Source organism: Megalobrama amblycephala, linkage group LG12 (assembly GCF_018812025.1).
Source record: "Megalobrama amblycephala isolate DHTTF-2021 linkage group LG12, ASM1881202v1, whole genome shotgun sequence".
In the NCBI taxonomy this organism is placed as follows: Eukaryota; Metazoa; Chordata; class Actinopteri; order Cypriniformes; family Xenocyprididae; genus Megalobrama; species Megalobrama amblycephala.
The window spans coordinates 1,090,880-1,109,957 of NC_063055.1; the positions used below are offsets into that span (position 1 = coordinate 1,090,880).

Here is a 19,078-nt window from a genome sequence, read left to right on the forward strand (position 1 = left end):
GACCACTTTCAGGCCAAAAATGCATCAGAAATATGAAAACGGCTTCATGTCAGATTGTAACTGCACACGTATTCAATCCAAAACTATTAACTTTTTGCATCTATTTGATTTTATCTCTCCTGAAGAGGTTTCACAAAGCCTTCGATAAATAACTCAACCACTGGGTTGTTACGTCTGACCCAGGATCTGGGGAACACAAAAACTACCCAAACGCTGGGTTGTTACGTCTGACCCAGGATCTGGGTAACACAAAAACTACCCAAACACTGGGTTGTTAGGTCTGACCCAGGATCTGGGTAACACAAAAACGACCCAAACGCTGGGTTGTTACATCTGACCCAGGATCTGGGTAACGCAAAAACGACCCAAACGCTGGGTTGTTACATCTGACCCAGGATCTGGGTAACGCAAAAACGACCCAAACGCTGGGTTGTTACATCTGACCCAGGATCTGGGTAACGCAAAAACTACCCAAACGCTGGGTTGTTACGTCTGACCCAGGATCTGGGTAACGCAAAAACTACCCAAACGCTGGGTTGTTACGTCTGACCCAGGATCTGGGTAACGCAAAAACTACCCAAACACTGGGTTGTTACGTCTGACCCAGGATCTGGGGAACGCAAAAACGACCCAAACACTGGGTTGTTAGGTCTGACCCAGGATCTGGGGAACACAAAAACGACCCAAACACTGGGTTGTTACGTCTGACCCAGGATCTGGGTAACGCAAAAACGACCCAAACACTGGGTTGTTACGTCTGACCCAGGATCTGGGTAACACAAAAACTACCCAAACACTGGGTTGTTAGGTCTGACCCAGGATCTGGGGAACACAAAAACTACCCAAACGCTGGGTTGTTACGTCTGACCCAGGATCTGGGTAACACAAAAACTACCCAAACGCTGGGTTGTTACGTCTGACCCAGGATCTGGGTAACACAAAAACTACTCAACCACTGGGTTGTTACGTCTGACCCAGGATCTGGGTTACACAAAAACTACTCAACCACTGGGTTGTTACATCTGACCCAGGATCTGGTAACACAAAAACTACCCAACCACTGGGTTGTTACGTCTGACCCAGGATCTGGGTTACACAAAAACTACCCAAACACTGGGTTGTTACATCTGACCCAGGATCTGGTAACACAAAAACTACCCAACCACTGGGTTGTTACGTCTGACCCAGGATCTGGGTAACACAAAAACTACCCAAATGCTGGGTTGTTACGTCTGACCCAGGATCTGGGTAACACAAAAACTACCCAAACGCTGGGTTGTTACGTTTGACCCAGGATCTGGGTAACACAAAAACTACCCAAACACTGGGTTGTTACATCTGACCCAGGATCTGGGTAACGCAAAAACTACCCAAACGCTGGGTTGTTACGTCTGACCCAGGATCTGGGTAACACAAAAAACTACTCAACCACTGGGTTGTTACGTCTGACCCAGGATCTGGGTTACACAAAAACTACCCAAACACTGGGTTGTTACATCTGACCCAGGATCTGGTAACACAAAAACTACCCAACCACTGGGTTGTTACGTCTGACCCAGGATCTGGGTAACACAAAAACTACCCAAATGCTGGGTTGTTACGTCTGACCCAGGATCTGGGTAACACAAAAACTACCCAAACGCTGGGTTGTTACGTTTGACCCAGGATCTGGGTAACACAAAAACTACCCAAACACTGGGTTGTTACATCTGACCCAGGATCTGGGTAACGCAAAAACTACCCAAACGCTGGGTTGTTACGTCTGACCCAGGATCTGGGTAACGCAAAAACTACCCAAACACTGGGTTGTTACATCTGACCCAGGATCTGGTAACACAAAAACTACCCAACCACTGGGTTGTTACGTCTGACCCAGGATCTGGGTAACACAAAAACTACCCAAATGCTGGGTTGTTACGTCTGACCCAGGATCTGGGTAACACAAAAACTACCCAAACGCTGGGTTGTTACGTTTGACCCAGGATCTGGGTAACACAAAAACTACCCAAACACTGGGTTGTTACATCTGACCCAGGATCTGGGTAACGCAAAAACTACCCAAACGCTGGGTTGTTACGTCTGACCCAGGATCTGGGTAACGCAAAAACTACCCAAACACTGGGTTGTTACGTCTGACCCAGGATCTGGGTAACACAAAAACGACCCAAACGCTGGGTTGTTACATCTGACCCAGGATCTGGGTAACACAAAAACTACCCAAACGCTGGGTTGTTAGGTCTGACCCAGGATCTGGGTAACACAAAAACTACCCAAACACTGGGTTGTTACATCAAACACTGGGAAATTTCATATGCAATTCAAATATGTAAATCTTAAATATATGTCTAAAGTTTTTTGCAGAGAGTTGCTGCAGTATTGATATATTTTACAGATGTGATTTAAAGACAGAGACAAAGTTTGTTCAGTAAAGCACTGTTTAACTGAGGTATGTACCATTTTGTGCACTTTTACACCCCTAATTCATGATATTGTGATTGTAGTGCAGGTGCATGATGGGAGTATGACGTGTGTTTATATTCTGATCCAGTCAGGTCATGTGTGTCTGTAGATGTTTGATGGTGACGTCTTCCTGTCACAGACAGCGGCTCACGTTCACTCAGACTCGACAGTAACCGTGCCCTCGTTAGTGGATCTCTCGGGGAGTTTGGTAGTTAGTCAAACGACGCCTGTAACTCCTGATTGCATGATGTCATTGAACGAGTCTGTGGTCTCTGGAAAGTTTTACTGGAGAAGTCGTCGTCATATTCTTATAGTGGAAAAGTATGTGCTTCACTTTGAGAACGTGTGCAGTGAGACGTTCTACGACGTCATAAAGTTGCGTGTTTGATGTCACTGATGCTTTAGTATCCAGTTGAATTAATTTAATACTAACTTTTACTTCTTTGTTTGGTTACATACTAGTAATAGACCGATATATTGCCTTATATTTCGCCATTTTGAGATTATCGCATCAGTTATAAAATTTACCTGCAAAGAATTAAAGAATACTGCATGCTTTATGTTTGCAAATACTTTTTAAATTAATAATTCATTTTGAGTGAACGTGATTGTGTATTTACACACTATTGTTGCTTGTCAGTATATTTTTTTAGAAAAAAAATTTGCATGTTTATTAATCAAGAATGCATTAAATTGATCAAAAGTGACAATAAAGAGATTTATAATGTTACAAAAGATTCTATTTCAAATAAATGCTGTTCTTTAGAACTTTCTATTCATCAAAGAATTCTGAGAAATAAAATGTATCACAGTTTGCACAAAAATATGAACTGTTTTCAACATTGATAATAATCATAAATGTTTCTTGAGCATCAAATCATCATATTAGAATGATTTCTGAAGGATCATGTGACACTGAAGACTGGAGTAATGATGCTGAAAATTCAGCTTTGATCACTGGATATAAATTACACTTTACTATATATTCACATAGAAAACATCTATTTTAAATTATAATAATATTTTACTATTTTTTACTGTATTTTTGATCAAATAAATGCAGCGTTGATGAGCAGAAGAGACTCTTTCAGAAACATAAAAACCTGTAATGTTTCCAAACCTTTGACCGGTACTGTATATATAAATTTCAAATATTGTAATAGTGCAGTGAGTTTTTTTATATTTTATTATAATCGTGTCTTAATTGCTGTTGTTAAAATAAGGACGTTAATATGTACGATATGAACAAACATTCCCGAGCAGCAGAGGCTTGTTTCCTGTAGGCAGGTGGCGTCGCTCATTAAACACCGTGATGAAAAGTAGGTTAACAGGAGGATGAAGGTTGAATTAATGCCACAACCACAAGATCCAGATTTCCAGATGAACTGATTAATGCACCAGAAACCACACGCCAGCACATTCCCACAATCCTCTGCTCTCTCAAGCGTGTTTGTGTAAGTGCAGCACTGAATGAGGAGAAACACGTGAGGATTTTTAGATGAAGTGACTCTTTTCTTCAGTGACCAGATGATCAGATCAGTTTGTTTTGCGTCTATTAGTGATCTGTGAGTGTTTCTCATCTCTGAGCTCTTTTGTCTTCTGTGTGAGACGCTTGTGATGAGCTGAAGATCATGTTACGCGAGAGATTTCTGATGTGGCGTCGCTGAACGTCTGCGCCGTTGCCTTCACATTTATCACAGCAGTTAGCGTGTCACATGACGGCTGTTACTAAACAGATTCTGAGGTCTCGTCTGGAGGAACACAGAGGAATCATGAATCTGTGGTGAGGGTCGATGTCATCCATCACCTTCCCTCTCTGACTCTGATGGAGGTCTGTATATGATCTCTCTATGGCCTCATCATTACAGCCGATGAATGTAGTTTCACATGATTCGTTCACTGTAAACACAGCAAACTTTTGCACTTCTTCAGTTTAAGAAGCAGTTTCAGAATTTATTGTGCTTTAAAGGTTATTTCACATATTGAATACTTACTGACTGAAGAGCTTCATTCACTGTTGACCAGCGAGTCAGAGACTTTTATTACATATTTGGTTGAATCTCATGAATCCCTCTCATGTCTGCCTCATATTTCACCCTAAATAAAAAAAAGAAGAAGAAGAAAAAAGTAATTAGAAAAAAAAAAAAACCTGTTTTCAGGACCATTTATATTTTTAACTTTATCATAGGACCATTACGGTATTTCCAATGCATATATCCTAAAAATAGATTTTATTTTCTTTAAACATAATTTAGTATTTTGATTTGGAGATGAAATATGAGTATGGTCTTGACATATTTTTTATATATATATATATATATATATATATATATATATATATATATATATATAGTATTTTTTTAATTTATTTTAAATTTATTTTATTTTTTTACATTTATTTTTATATTTTATTTATAATATATAATATATTTATAATATATATATATATATATATATATATATATATATATATATATATATATTTTTTTTTTTTTTTTTCCTTTTTTTTTTTTTATTATTTTATTTTACTTTTTTTTATTAATTTTGAGATTAAATAAGAGTATGGTCTTGACATATTTTATATATATATATATATATATATATATATATATATATATATATATATATATATATATATGTATATATATATATATATATATATATATATATATGTGTGTATATATTGTATTTTTAAATGTATTTTATTTTGTTTTTATATATATTTTATTTCATTTTATTTTTTTAGTTTTTTTCCTTTTTTATTTTATTTTAAATGAATTATTTTATTTTGCTTTTTTAATTAAGTTTGAGATTAAATATGAGTATGGTCTTGACATATTATATGTGTATATGTTATATATATATTTTTTTTTTTAATTTTATTGTATTTTTTAATTTATTTTATTTTGTTTTTTACATTTACATTTTTATATTTTATTTTGTTTTTATATTATATTACATTTTTTATATATATTTTTTTCATTTAATTTTAATTTTTCCTTTTTTATTTTAATTTAATTATTTTATTTTACTTTTTTTAATTAATTTTTAGATTAAATAAGAGTATGGTCTTGACATATTTTATATATATATATATATATATATATATATATATATATATATATATATATATATATATATATATTATTTTATTCGATTCTATTTTTTAAATTGTATTTATTTTTTTAAGTTAATTGTTTTATTGTTTTATTGTTAAGTTATATTATTTTATTGGCTGAATCAGATTTTATTTGTTTGTTTTTTATTTTATTTTTTTACATTTTGCATTATGTATATATTTTAAAATTTATTCAAGCACATTTTAACTCTAAATTACCATTAACTATTAATATTATTAATAATATTATTAAGACTTTATATGTCATGATAGTATTTGTTACACTGCCTTTATGGTGATTTTAAAAAAAGTGCTTAAATTGCCATGAAAATAATCTTGCAACGCAAACAAATCCTAATGGTCATAAAAATAGGCTTCATTGTCTTTAATCAAAAATATATATTTTAATTTTGATTTTGAAATTTGACAGTGTTCTTGGTAAGTTTAGTCAGATCCACATGTCCAGCACATCATGATTGTTGGAAGTCCTCGTCTCCCGCAGGCGATTATCAGCCGCTACAGTGACGGATCAGATCTCAGACTCATTACAGACACACAAATCACTTTAGAAACGCGGCATCAGCGTCACACAGGCGTACAGTAACTGATTCACATCACTCACACATAAAAGCAGCTGATAATTTGATGCATTTCACTATTGACTCGACGTGTTTCATGCATTTCCCCGCAGAACGTTTATCATTGCTTTTATATTCCAGATAGTGTTTCCAAAGTTTTCTCATTCTGTCTGGGACGGTGCGATTGGATCCCTTTGGATTTATCTTATTAATTGCTTCGACTTCTTTTCCTTTGGCTGTCTGTAGTTGTGAAGTTAGTTGCGATGCAGCGGTTTGCGGTCTGCGGTGTCCGTGATAAGACACTGGGATTGAAGTTCACTTTTCAGCGCAGATAATGGGATTGTGATGAATCTCTGAAAGTTGGAGAATAATATTCACCTTGAAAAGGGATAAACAGGGTTTTTCTACTTCACAGCTTCTTCCCTCATTCTCCAGCAGGATCAAATCTCATTGCACTTTCTCGGCAGGAGATCAAACGGAGATCCGTTCGGAAGTTCATTTGAAATTCTGGCCTCTGGATTGGAAAGACTGAAGCCGGCAGACGTGTGTCGTACAGAAACCCTGATGTCTGCGCGTCTCTCGGGTTTAAATGTCCTCTCAGTGTGTCTTTATTGGCTCTCAGGATACTCTTTTTCAGGGAACATTGGATTAAAAGTCCTTTATGAGCTGCTGCTTCCTAAATGACTTGAACAAGTCCAGTAACTGAAGCCATTTTTATTCATTACTGATATTCTCAGAGCAGAAATACAAGCCTGACAAACAGATGACGCTCTCTTCAAATCCAGTTTGAAAAGTCACCAACACTGAAAAAACATCAAACGTTTAGGAAGCTGAAGAAGTGAACGCTCAGGCCTGTTTAAATACATTTTAATGCATCTTTCTGAATATTATTAGGGACATAGCACCGTAGGTTCGATGGCACCTACTGTTTGCAATGCAAACAAATCTTAATGGTCCTAAAAATAGGCTTAAAGTTTGAGTTTGACATGTTCACTATGTACAATAAGCTGAAATCAGTCCGATCAGGATTTAACTGGATAAATCTGTTTCAGTGCATGTTTTTGGCATTTGGCAAGAGTAAAATACTGCGCTGTGCCGTTTGCATGATCTGTTATTATTGCGGACGCTTGTAAATCAAGCACAGTATGATGTGGTACAAGCGTCCCGGTTAACTAACCAGCAGAGATGGAGGAAATTTATAGATTTCAAGAGTTTCAATCAGTGCATCATTTCCTGATGAGAAAGCCAAGGTTTGTGAGGGAGGAAGGTGAACGTGAACGAATTACTGCTCATATATTAGGGAGGAAAAAAATGAATTTATCAGTTACCTGTTGATTTATGTTGCATTCTATTGAAATAGCGACGGTAATGAACTCTAATTTGTTTCGGAGAGCATGTAGTTGAACGGGCGGATGTTAATTTTTATCGTGGCCCGACATCTGAGGCATATTTTGTGTAATTAAAAGCAGGCCGTATAATTGAGGAACCTGCGCTCTGTCAAGGTATCTGGAAATTACATGCCACGCCGAAGCTTTTACTTCATTCTCTTCTATATTTCACCTCCTTTTTTCCCAGCTCTTCATATCCATTAGTTTAATGAACATGCTTCAATTTAGCCTCTGCTAATATCCCGCTCTCCGTACGGCGCTCATTAAAATAAACGCCGCTAATCAAAGTGCGTGGCAATTAACAATAGATCACATCACAGCATCGAGGGCTTTGGATGTTGGTTGGTTGGTTGGGTTCGGCCGGGATGTAATGGGCTCAAATGAGTCCACCTGAAGTGCGACGTCCGGAGGGAGTTATTCCCGCCTCGTATTACCGTAAACAACGTCAAGTTGAGCCTGTATTAGGAGCGCGAGTGCTGTTGTGGAAGTTGGTGAAGTCAATCAAACGTGGCCTTCACTTTTAATTGGATCACAGAAACAAACAGACCCGGCATGATGGCTCATTTGGGAAGCGTCAGATCCGCTCCGGAGCGTAATGCACAAAGACAGCCTTGGTTCCATAAAGTTTGTTAACTTGATATGAATGAGCTGTTTATCATCTGAAGTGTCTGAGCGGCTTGTTTTTCACGACCAGGAGAATTAAATGAAACGCTGATTATTTACAGGAACATTATATGAGAGGAATATTCACTATAACAAAACATTTCATCCGCTGTTGGTGCATTGTAGAATATTTTGGTAACACTTTACAATAAGGTAATGCAGTTATTGTTAGTTGATGCTCATGTTTGTTAATGTTGTTGCGATACATTTTTTATAGTGTTATTAATCTTTGTTATTGTTACTTCATTGTTAGTTCATGTTACACTAAAAAAATGAAGAAAAATGAAGCCTCTTTTTCAGATTTATACATTTCAAATAATAGTAAAATTCCATCAAAATGAATTGAATAATCTTTATGTAAAAATATGTAAGGCTTATTCAATTATTCAAGTAAAATATGTAAGAATTAAGAATTATTCAATTAAAATATGTAAGGATTATTCAGTTATTCAATAAAATATGTAAGAATTATGGATTATTCAATTAAAATATGTAAGGATTATTCAATTATTCAAGTGAAATATGTAAGAATTATCCAGTTATTCAATTAAAATATGTAAGAATTATTCAATGAAAATATGTACAGATTATTCAATTATTCAATGAAAATATGTACAGATTATTCAATTATTCAATGAAAATATGTAAGAATTATTCAATGAAAAATGTACAGATTATTCAATTATTCAATGAAAATATGTACAGATTATTCAATTATTCAATGAAAATATGTAAGAATTATTCAATGAAAAATGTACAGATTATTCAATTATTCAATGAAAATATGTACAGATTATTCAATTATTCAATGAAAATATGTAAGAATTATTCAATGAAATATGTACAGATTATTCAATTATTCAATAAAAATATGTACAGATTATTCAATGAAAATATGTACAGATTATTCAATTATTTAATTAAAATATGTAAGAATTATTCAGTGAAAATATGTACAGATTATTCAATTATTCAATGAAAATATGTACAGATTATTCAATTATTTAATTAAAATATGTAAGAATTATTCAATGAAAAATGTACAGATTATTCAATTATTCAATGAAAATATGTACAGATTATTCAATGAAAATATGTACAGATTATTCAATTATTTAATTAAAATATGTAAGAATTATTCAATGAAAATATGTACAGATTATTCAATTATTCAATGAAAATATGTACAGATTATTCAATTATTCAATGAAAATATGTACAGATTATTCAATTATTTAATTAAAATATGTAAGAATTATTCAATGAAAATATGTACAGATTATTAAATTAGTCAATGAAAATATGTACAGATTATTCAATGAAAATATGTACAGATTATTCAATTATTTAATTAAAATATGTAAGAATTATTCAATGAAAATATGTACAGATTATTCAATTATTCAATGAAAATATGTACAGATTATTCAATTATTCAATGAAAATATGTACAGATTATTCAATTATTTAATTAAAATATGTAAGAATTATTCAATGAAAATATGTACAGATTATTCAATTATTCAATGAAAATATGTACAGATTATTCAATGAAAATATGTACAGATTATTCAATTATTTAATTAAAATATGTAAGAATTATTCAATGAAAATATGTACAGATTATTTAATTATTCAATGAAAATATGTACAGATTATTCAATGAAAATATGTACAGATTATTCCATTATTCAATGAAAATATGTACAGATTATTCAATTATTTAATTAAAATATGTAAGAATTATTCAAAGAAATATGTGCAGATTATTCAATTATTCAATGAAAATATGTACAGATTATTCAATTATTCAATTAAAATATGTAAGAATTATTCAATGAAAATATGTACAGATTTTTCAATTATTCAATGAAAATATGTAAGGATTATTCAATTACTCAATTAAAATATGTAAGGATTATTCAATTCAATTTGATGGAATTTTACTATTAATTGAAATGCATAAATCTTGAAAAAAGGCTTAATTTTTTGAGTGTAGCTCAGGTCCATTAAATAATATTAACAGACACAACATTTGATTTTAATAATAATTTTTAATATTTTTTAATTATTATAATAATTTTTAATAATATACAGTACAGTCCAAAAGTTTGGAACCACTAAGATTTTTAATGTTTTTAAAGGAAGTTTCGTCTGCTGACCAAGGCTACATTTATTTAATTAAAAATACAGTAAAAAACAGTAATATTGTGAAATATTATTACAATTTAAAATAACTGTGTACTATTTAAATATATTTGACAAAGTAATTTATTTCTGTGATCAAAGCTGAATTTTCAGCATCATTACCCCAGTCTTCAGTGTCACATGATCCTTCAGAAATCATTCTAATATGCTGATCTGCTGCTCAATAAACATTTATGATTATTATCAATGTTGAAAACAGTTGTTTTTTTTTTTTTTCAGGATTCCTTGATGAATAGAAAGTTCAAAAGAACAGCATTTATCTGAAATACAAAGCTTCTGTAGCATTATACACTACCGTTCAAAAGTTTGGGGTCAGTAAGAATTTTTATTTTTATTTTTTTGAAAAGAAATTAAAGAAATGAATACTTTTATTCAGCAAGGATGCATTAAATCAATCAAAAGTGGCAGTAAAGACATTTATAATGTTACAAACGATTAGATTTCAGATAAACACTGTTCTTTTGAACTTTCTATTCATCAAATAATCCTGAAAAAAAATATTGTACACAAATATTTTGTACAATTGTACACATTAAATGTTTCTTGAGCAGCAGATCAGCATATTAGAATGATTTCTGAAGGATCATGTGACACTGAAGACTGGAGTAATGATGCTGAAAATTCAGCTTTGATCACAGGATATAAATTACATTTTAATATATATTCACATAGAAAACAGTTATTTTAAATTGTAATAATATTTCACAATATTACTGTTTTTACTGTATTTTTAATTAAATAAATGTAGCCTTGGTGAGCAGACGAAACTTCTTTTAAAAACATTAAAAATCTTAGTGGTTCCAAACTTTTGGACTGTACTGTATGAGTACAAGACAAATTAACACACACACACACACACACACACACACACACATAATATATTGCTGATAATATTTATTATTACAGTGTTTGGTATTAAGGAATTTTTAGAATATTTGTTCTGGTTGATTTTATCCCAAAAGATTGTAGAAATCTAGAATATTTCATGAATGCAGTCTGCTCATGTTTTTGTTCTCTTTGTGATGAAAACTCTCTAAAAATCCACATTTTATGTGTGAACAATGTACAAGAGTCAAAGACAAGAAACATTTGACAAGCACGTTTCCAGTCATGCAAATAAGGCTTTATTAGGACATATAAAAAGAAATTTACAGCGAGAATAATTTTGTAAAGCGCTCGGTGGAAGAAAAAAACGAGCTTTCTCTGTTCCGCCCCTCCATTTCATTAAGACTCCAGTCGTATATTTCTATTCGCTCTTTGTCTTCTCCCTTTCCAGACCTTGAGCGCTGTATTTCATTTGGGTTTGTTTTATCCTTCTGTCTGTCAGGAAAAGATTTCATGTGTTTTGTTGTGAAGGCGCTTCAGGTAGTTTGTGTTGAATGGAGGAAGCGCGGCCTTGAGCTTGTGTCTTTAACTCTGTTTTTCTCTGTGAATTCCTCTTTTCTCTTGACCCGTCTGTTGGTTAGACTCATCTGTCTGGCTCTTTTGTGATAAATCAGGTCTTTATGTGCGGCTCTCATTGTCGTCGTGGTCTCTGTGAAGATGTGAGGAGCGACACACTAATGTCTTATTAAACACTGATGGCAGCGTCGCTCCTGCTGCGTTTGAATATTACAGTGTTTTACTCCATGTGAGTCACATTCAGAAGATGCTTTCACAGCCGTTCAGCTCATTTATTAGCATCCGTTTAGAAATATTTCTACATTATGTGCTCGTGAACAGTTTCATTTGTACGTTCATTTACAGAGGTCACACTGCTGAACGTCTCTGTTAGACAATCTAAAATAAGTTCAGTGAGTTCATGCTTTAAACAAGTAGAAAACTTCTTCAAATGAAATATAACATACATATATATATATATATATATATATATATATATTCTAAAAGTGAATTAAATATTTAAATATTTAAATATTTTATATATATATATATATATATATATATATATATAAGTAATTTATTTATACATATTTATTATTAACTGTAATTTATATATATATATATATATATATATATATATATATATATATATATATATATTCTAAAGATGTATTATAAAAATAAAATATAAGAAATATCAAAATAAAATACAGATATACAATAATGTGTATATAAAATATAAATAAAGATAAAATGTTATGTATGAGTGTATATGTATGTATATATATGTATATATATCAATGTTATATATAATATTTCAATATTATATTTTGTATAATTTAATTTGATGTATAAATCTGTTTTATTTACTTGTACAATATTATATAAAAATATATATGTACATACTGTGTGTGTGTGTGTATATATATATATATATATATATATATATATATATATATATATATATATAAATAACACACTTTTTTATTTAATTATATTTACATACGTTTGTTTTTTTATTATTTATAATTATATAAATTACTAATATATATATGTATTATTTATTAATTACTGTTATTTATATATGTGTGTGTGTGTGTGTGTGTGTGTATAAAGATATAAAATTGCATATACATATATAATTTATATACATTATATATAAAAAATAAGTTATATATTATTAAATTATAATTAATTTTTTAATTTAATTATATATAAATATATTTGTTTTATTATTATATATATATATATATATATATATATATATATATATATATATATATATAAATACACACACTAATTATTAATATTAATAATAACAATAATAGCAATGATATATATATATATATAATTGTTATTATTGTTGTTATTACTAATAATAATTAGTAATAATAAGCAGGAAAAATAGTTGTACTGGCCCTTTAAACCAGGATCCACTAACATCAGTGTGTGAAGCGCTTGATGAGTTTGTGGGTCGTTATGTAGGATCGGGTCAATGAAATGCAAACACTGATGCCTGAGATGCAGATTTGAGTCCTGTCTTTACAGTCAGACAGACAGACGGAGACTCCGTGTCCTTGAGCGTCTGTCCTGCGTCTCAAGCTGACTGATGAGGTCACTGCACCGGACATCTGTCCAGCGCTCTGATTGGTGGCGTAGCGTGTCAGGTGTCAAGGGGCGTCGGCACACATCTGATGTTTCTCTGTGTTCTGACACCGGACTGCTTCATTATTGTCTCTCCGGTGACAGAGACACACAACACCACGACCCCTGTGGTCTCGCTCCATCTCCTCTCATCTCCTCCTGATCCTCCTGAACTGCGAATCAGATTCAGGCTGGAGGGACGTTCACACTGCGTGTGTTTAATGCGCTTCTGTTCACTAAGTTCAGGACTGACTGACATTCAGGTGAATCAACTGAGACTCACCAGGGATTTTTAGCAAATGTCAAATTGAAAGATGTAGTTTTTATTGCAATGTTGTAAGAAGAATTTGTTGTTTGTTTTAAAATATTTTGCTGTTACAATAGCCATTCATGCTGATAGGGCACCAAACTAACATACAAATAAATTAAATATAATTGGATAAACTAATAAATGAATGATCCTGATTAAACAAATATTTATTTGTTTGTTTGTTTTCTTATATGTATTTATATATGTATATTTAATCAAACAAATAAATTAAAAAGTAACTAAATATAAATAAACTAATATATTATAAATAATTGAAAATAGTAGAAAATACTAGAAACTAGTAAATAAATATATTTATTTAATTATATTTATTTATATTTATTTAATTAAACAATTAAATTATGTTTAAAATTAAATAAAAATAAAAATAATTGCCATTCATACTGATATGGCACCAAACAAACATACAAATAAATAATTATAATGAATAAAAAAACTAATGAATTAACATAATTAAACAAATTAAACATTAAAAATGACTAAATATAAATAAATATATTATAAATAATTGAAAATAATTAAGTAAATAAATATATGTATTCATTTATTTAATTATATTTATTTAATTAAATTAATAAATTGATATATAAAAATTAAATAAAAATAATTAAAATAAAATAATTGCGATTCATGCTGATATGGCACCAAAAAAACATTCAAATAAATAAATATAATTGAATCAACAAATAAATGAATGAATATGATTAAACAAATAAATTAATTAATTTTATTTTATTATTTTTAATCATATTTATTTAATCATATTTGTTTATTTAATTATATATGTATAATCAAATAAACAAATAAAAAACTAAATATAAAAAAACAGTTATATTATTAATAAATAAATAAAGTAATTAACAAGTAAATAATTATATTTATTCACTTATTTAATTATGAATTTATATGTTTTAATTAAACAAATAAATAATAATTATTATAAATTAAATATTTTGAAAAAATGGAATATATATATATATATATATATATATATATATATAATTAAAAAATATATTTTTTAATACTTGTAATATATTATAATTTATATTATATTTCTGACTTTAATTTTATTTGTTTATTTATTTAATTGAAAAATTAATGTTAGAGCTGTCAACATCTGTCAGGTTATGACGATGTTTGTTGAATGTTTGAATGGAGGAAAACAGTGCATTTTATTCTTAATTTAACAAGATTGAAAGCAACAGAAGTGACTGAAATACTCAAAACAGGTCAGACACAATGCAAATAGTTTAAATATTAGTTTAAATATTAAATATAGATGATTGATCTGGTTGTCTGCTCTTTCAGACGTGATGGAGGGCGAATACAGTGACGTGTGAACGCAGATGTTGAATCTTTACGTTGTTTTCATACAAATATAAATGAGATCATCTTTTGTTAATCAGAATCAGTCCGTGTGTTTCTGTCGTGTCGAACAGAGTGAAATCCTGGACTTTGATTCTCCATCACGTCAGTCAACAATCAGTGGGTCTGATTAAAGTAAACACAGTAATGACACAGTAATGATGAAGGTGTGTCCTCATCATCAGCGTGTGCGGCCGCTCTGGCCTGATTGTTGTGGGTAGATGAAGTCTCTCTCTCTTTCTCTGTCCGTCTCTCGCTCGCCCGCCGCTGCTCTCAACCTAATTGGCTGAGTGTGGAGTGTCTTTATCGTCATGGAAACCACTTTAATGTCCCTTTATTGGGCATCACGGCCTTGAGTCATGGCCGCCCGCACCGACACAGGAAGGGGAATTAGTGAGGATGAGTGAGGTGAGGAAGCAGAGAGCGTACGCTTGTAATGATGGTTATTTCAGACCTACAGTGAGATAAAAGCTGCATTTCCAACTGTTACATGCTCTCAAATCATACGTGTGGAGGCCCAGAAATAAAGAAAGAAATGTAATAATATGGAAATAAATAAGGGAACATATGACTTGATAAAACAAATACAGTTCTTTAAATTAATTAATTTTAAATTAAATTTAGTCCTGAATTTATTTTAACAATAGACTTGATGATGATGATGATGCTGTGAGGAAGGACAACATACAACTGTTTTTATTTCGTGAAAATCATTGTCTCTAAAAAATAATTCAACAGTGTAAATCAGTGAAAATAACTTGCCATTAACTTGGCAATTTGTGTGCATTGCTACTAAATAAAATATTAATGTATTTTAATTTAGATTAATTTATATTTATTTATTTATTTATTTATGAGTAAATTAAAAATATAAATGTATTAATTTACCTCTCAATTATATTTATTTATTCATTAAATATTTATTTTTACATTATTTATATTTTTATATATCATGTGTGTTTGTGTATATATAAACAAATAAATTAAAAATAAATAAAAATAAACAAATTTATTAAAGAGAAATAAATATAAATAAGTAAATAAATATTTTTAAAAATAAGTATAAGAAATATATTCATTTGGTTTATTATATTAATTAATTAATTAATTAATTAATTTATTTATATGAGTAGATTAAAAATATAAATGTATTAATTTACATCTCAATTATATTTATTCATTAAATATTTATTTTTACATTATTTATATTTTTATATATCATGTGTGTTTGTGTATATGTAAACAAATAAATTAAAAATAAATAAAAATAAACAAATTTATTAAAAAGAAATAAATATAAATAAGTAAATAAATATTTTTAAAAAATAAGTATAAGAAATATATTAATTTGATTTATTATATTAATTCTATCTATTTGTTGATTTATTTATTTAATTTGATTTAATTAAATTATTAAATAAAATATTTTAATATGTATTTGTTTTTTTAAATTATGCATTTGTTTTTTGTTTAAATTATATATATAATTTATTATATATATATATATATATATATATATATATATATATATATATATATAAAATACAAATATATGTATACACACAAATAAGTAAATAATTAAATAAATATTATAAAATATTATAATAATAAATAAATAATACAATAAATATATTCATTTATTTGTTGATTTAATTATATTAATTATGTTTTGTATGATTGTTTCCACATCAGCATGAATGGCTGTTGTATTTTAAAACATTATTTATTGATTGATTGATTGATTTCTCCACACCACGTTTTGACTCTGTCTGCCATTAGATTAATTTCAGGAAGTTTCACGTTTGTGTAATTTCATGTATTGGGCTGTTTCAGCTTCTCTTCTAGCATCAATCTCCTTTTTCTCTTTAGTTTTTCATTCTTGGCTGTAATGAAGCTCATTGGATCAGTCGTCCAGCGGCGTCTCGAGCGTCTCCATCACTCCGGCGGTGTTAATGTGACTTCTAGCAGTGGTGTTTCCCTCATCAGCTCCTCTGATCACATCCAGTGCCGCCCATAAACGTGTCTGCGCTGCTTGTACGTGTCAATCCTAATTATCTTCGTCCTGACCCCGCTGTGGTAACAAGCTCTCGCGAGGAGCGTCTCGTTTGGATCGTCTCGTTTGGATCTGCTCATTTGTGAAGCGGATTGAAGATGTGACAGACTCATATGAGATGATTCCCCTCTCTGCTGGACGGAAGTGACCGGTCTGGCGCCGGCTGTGATTATCTCCGGGCCGGATCAGGTCATTCTCGGGGTAAAGCGTCCGGATAGAGATGTAGAAACACAATTAGATTCAATTAGATAGTGGAAAACCTATTCTGTGCATTAGATGGTGAACATCTCCAGAGATGCAGCTCTGATGGAACAGCAGTGAGTCTTTTAGTTTAGTTTAGTTTAGTTTAGTTTAGTTTAGTTTAGTTTAGTTTAGTTTATTTAAATCCTAAACCTTTGCCTGCTGTCCACATTTATTTATTTAGTTAGTTAGTTAGTTAGTTAGTTAGTTAGTTAGTTAATTCAAAATCCTGAAACTGGAAAAACCAAGTCCTGAAATTTATTATTTTATTTTATTTTATTTTATTTTAATTTTGTTTTTTGTTTTGTATTTTATTTTATTTTATTTTATTTTATTATTTTATTTTATTTTATTTTATTTTATTTTATTTTATTTTATTTTAATCCTAAACCTTTGCCAGCTGTCCACATTTATTTAGTTAGTTAGTTAGTTAGTTAGTTAGTTAGTTAGTTAGTTAGTTAGTTAGTTAGTTAATTCAAAATCCTGAAACTGGAAAAACCAAGTCCTGAAATTTTATTTTATTTTATTTTATTTTATTTTATTTTATTTTATTTTATTTTATTTTATTTTATTTTATTTTATTTTTTATTATATTATATTTTATTTTTAAAAAATCAGTGAAAATAATTCGGCATTGATTTGAATAGTGTGCATTGCTACTAAATAAAATAAAATACTAAATAAAATATATTAATATTTATTAAATATTAATTCATATTTATGTATTTTTTAAATTAAATAATAGATATAAATATACTTAAATTACAAATAAGAATAAATATATTCATTTACTTATTTTATTTTATTTAATTTTACTTTATTTTATTATTTTTTTCAATATTATTTATTTTATTTAATTTTTTTATTTAAAAAAATCTGTGAAAATAACTTGGCATTGACTGAGCAATTTGAATAATGTGCATTGCTACTAAATTAAATAAAATATCTATTTTTTACTTTAATTTATAATTAAATTATATATATATATATATATATATATATATATATATATATATATATATATATATATATATATATATATATATATAACTATAATTAAATTAAAATAAGCATAAATATATTAATTTACTTAATGTTACATTTAGTTAATGTTTTAATTTATGATTACTGTCTAGGTAGTTAAAAATCCTGAAACTGTCATGGTGAAGCAACAGTCTTTTACAAAATTTTCTTTTATTTATTTTCTTTTATTTTGTAAATTATTACTGATATTTATTTTAATATTTCATTTCATTATTTACTTTAATTTATTTAAAATACTAAAACTTCACCTACTGTCTTCTGTCATGGTGAAGCAACAATGTTTCACATCGTTCCATTTTATTTATTTATTTATTTATTTATTTATTTACTTATTTCGTTTTTCAAACTCTGTCATGGTGAGGCAGCAGTCTTTTACAGTTTATTTTAGTTCATTTTGTTTTATTTACATTACTGAGATTTATTTCATTTTGTTTGATTTTATTTGGAGAATAAATGAGGAGATGAGCACTAAAGGTTAATGGGGTCTCCAGTCGTTTACGATCCCTCGTTCTCTTCTCCAGCGCTCGCGCGGAGGCCGGAACAATGCCGGATCCATGTTAGCGTGTCTTTGAAGTCGTGGCATTAGCAGTTTGGGCACGGAGGATT

General features: G+C 29.8%; 1 protein-coding gene across 1 annotated transcript in view; it reads left to right on the top strand.

Moving 5' to 3' along the window:
* The window catches only part of fbxl17 (F-box and leucine-rich repeat protein 17), a 262,981-nt gene that overhangs the window by 165,004 nt on the left and 78,899 nt on the right, over positions 1-19,078 (top strand). The gene's annotated exons all lie outside the window — the stretch shown is intronic.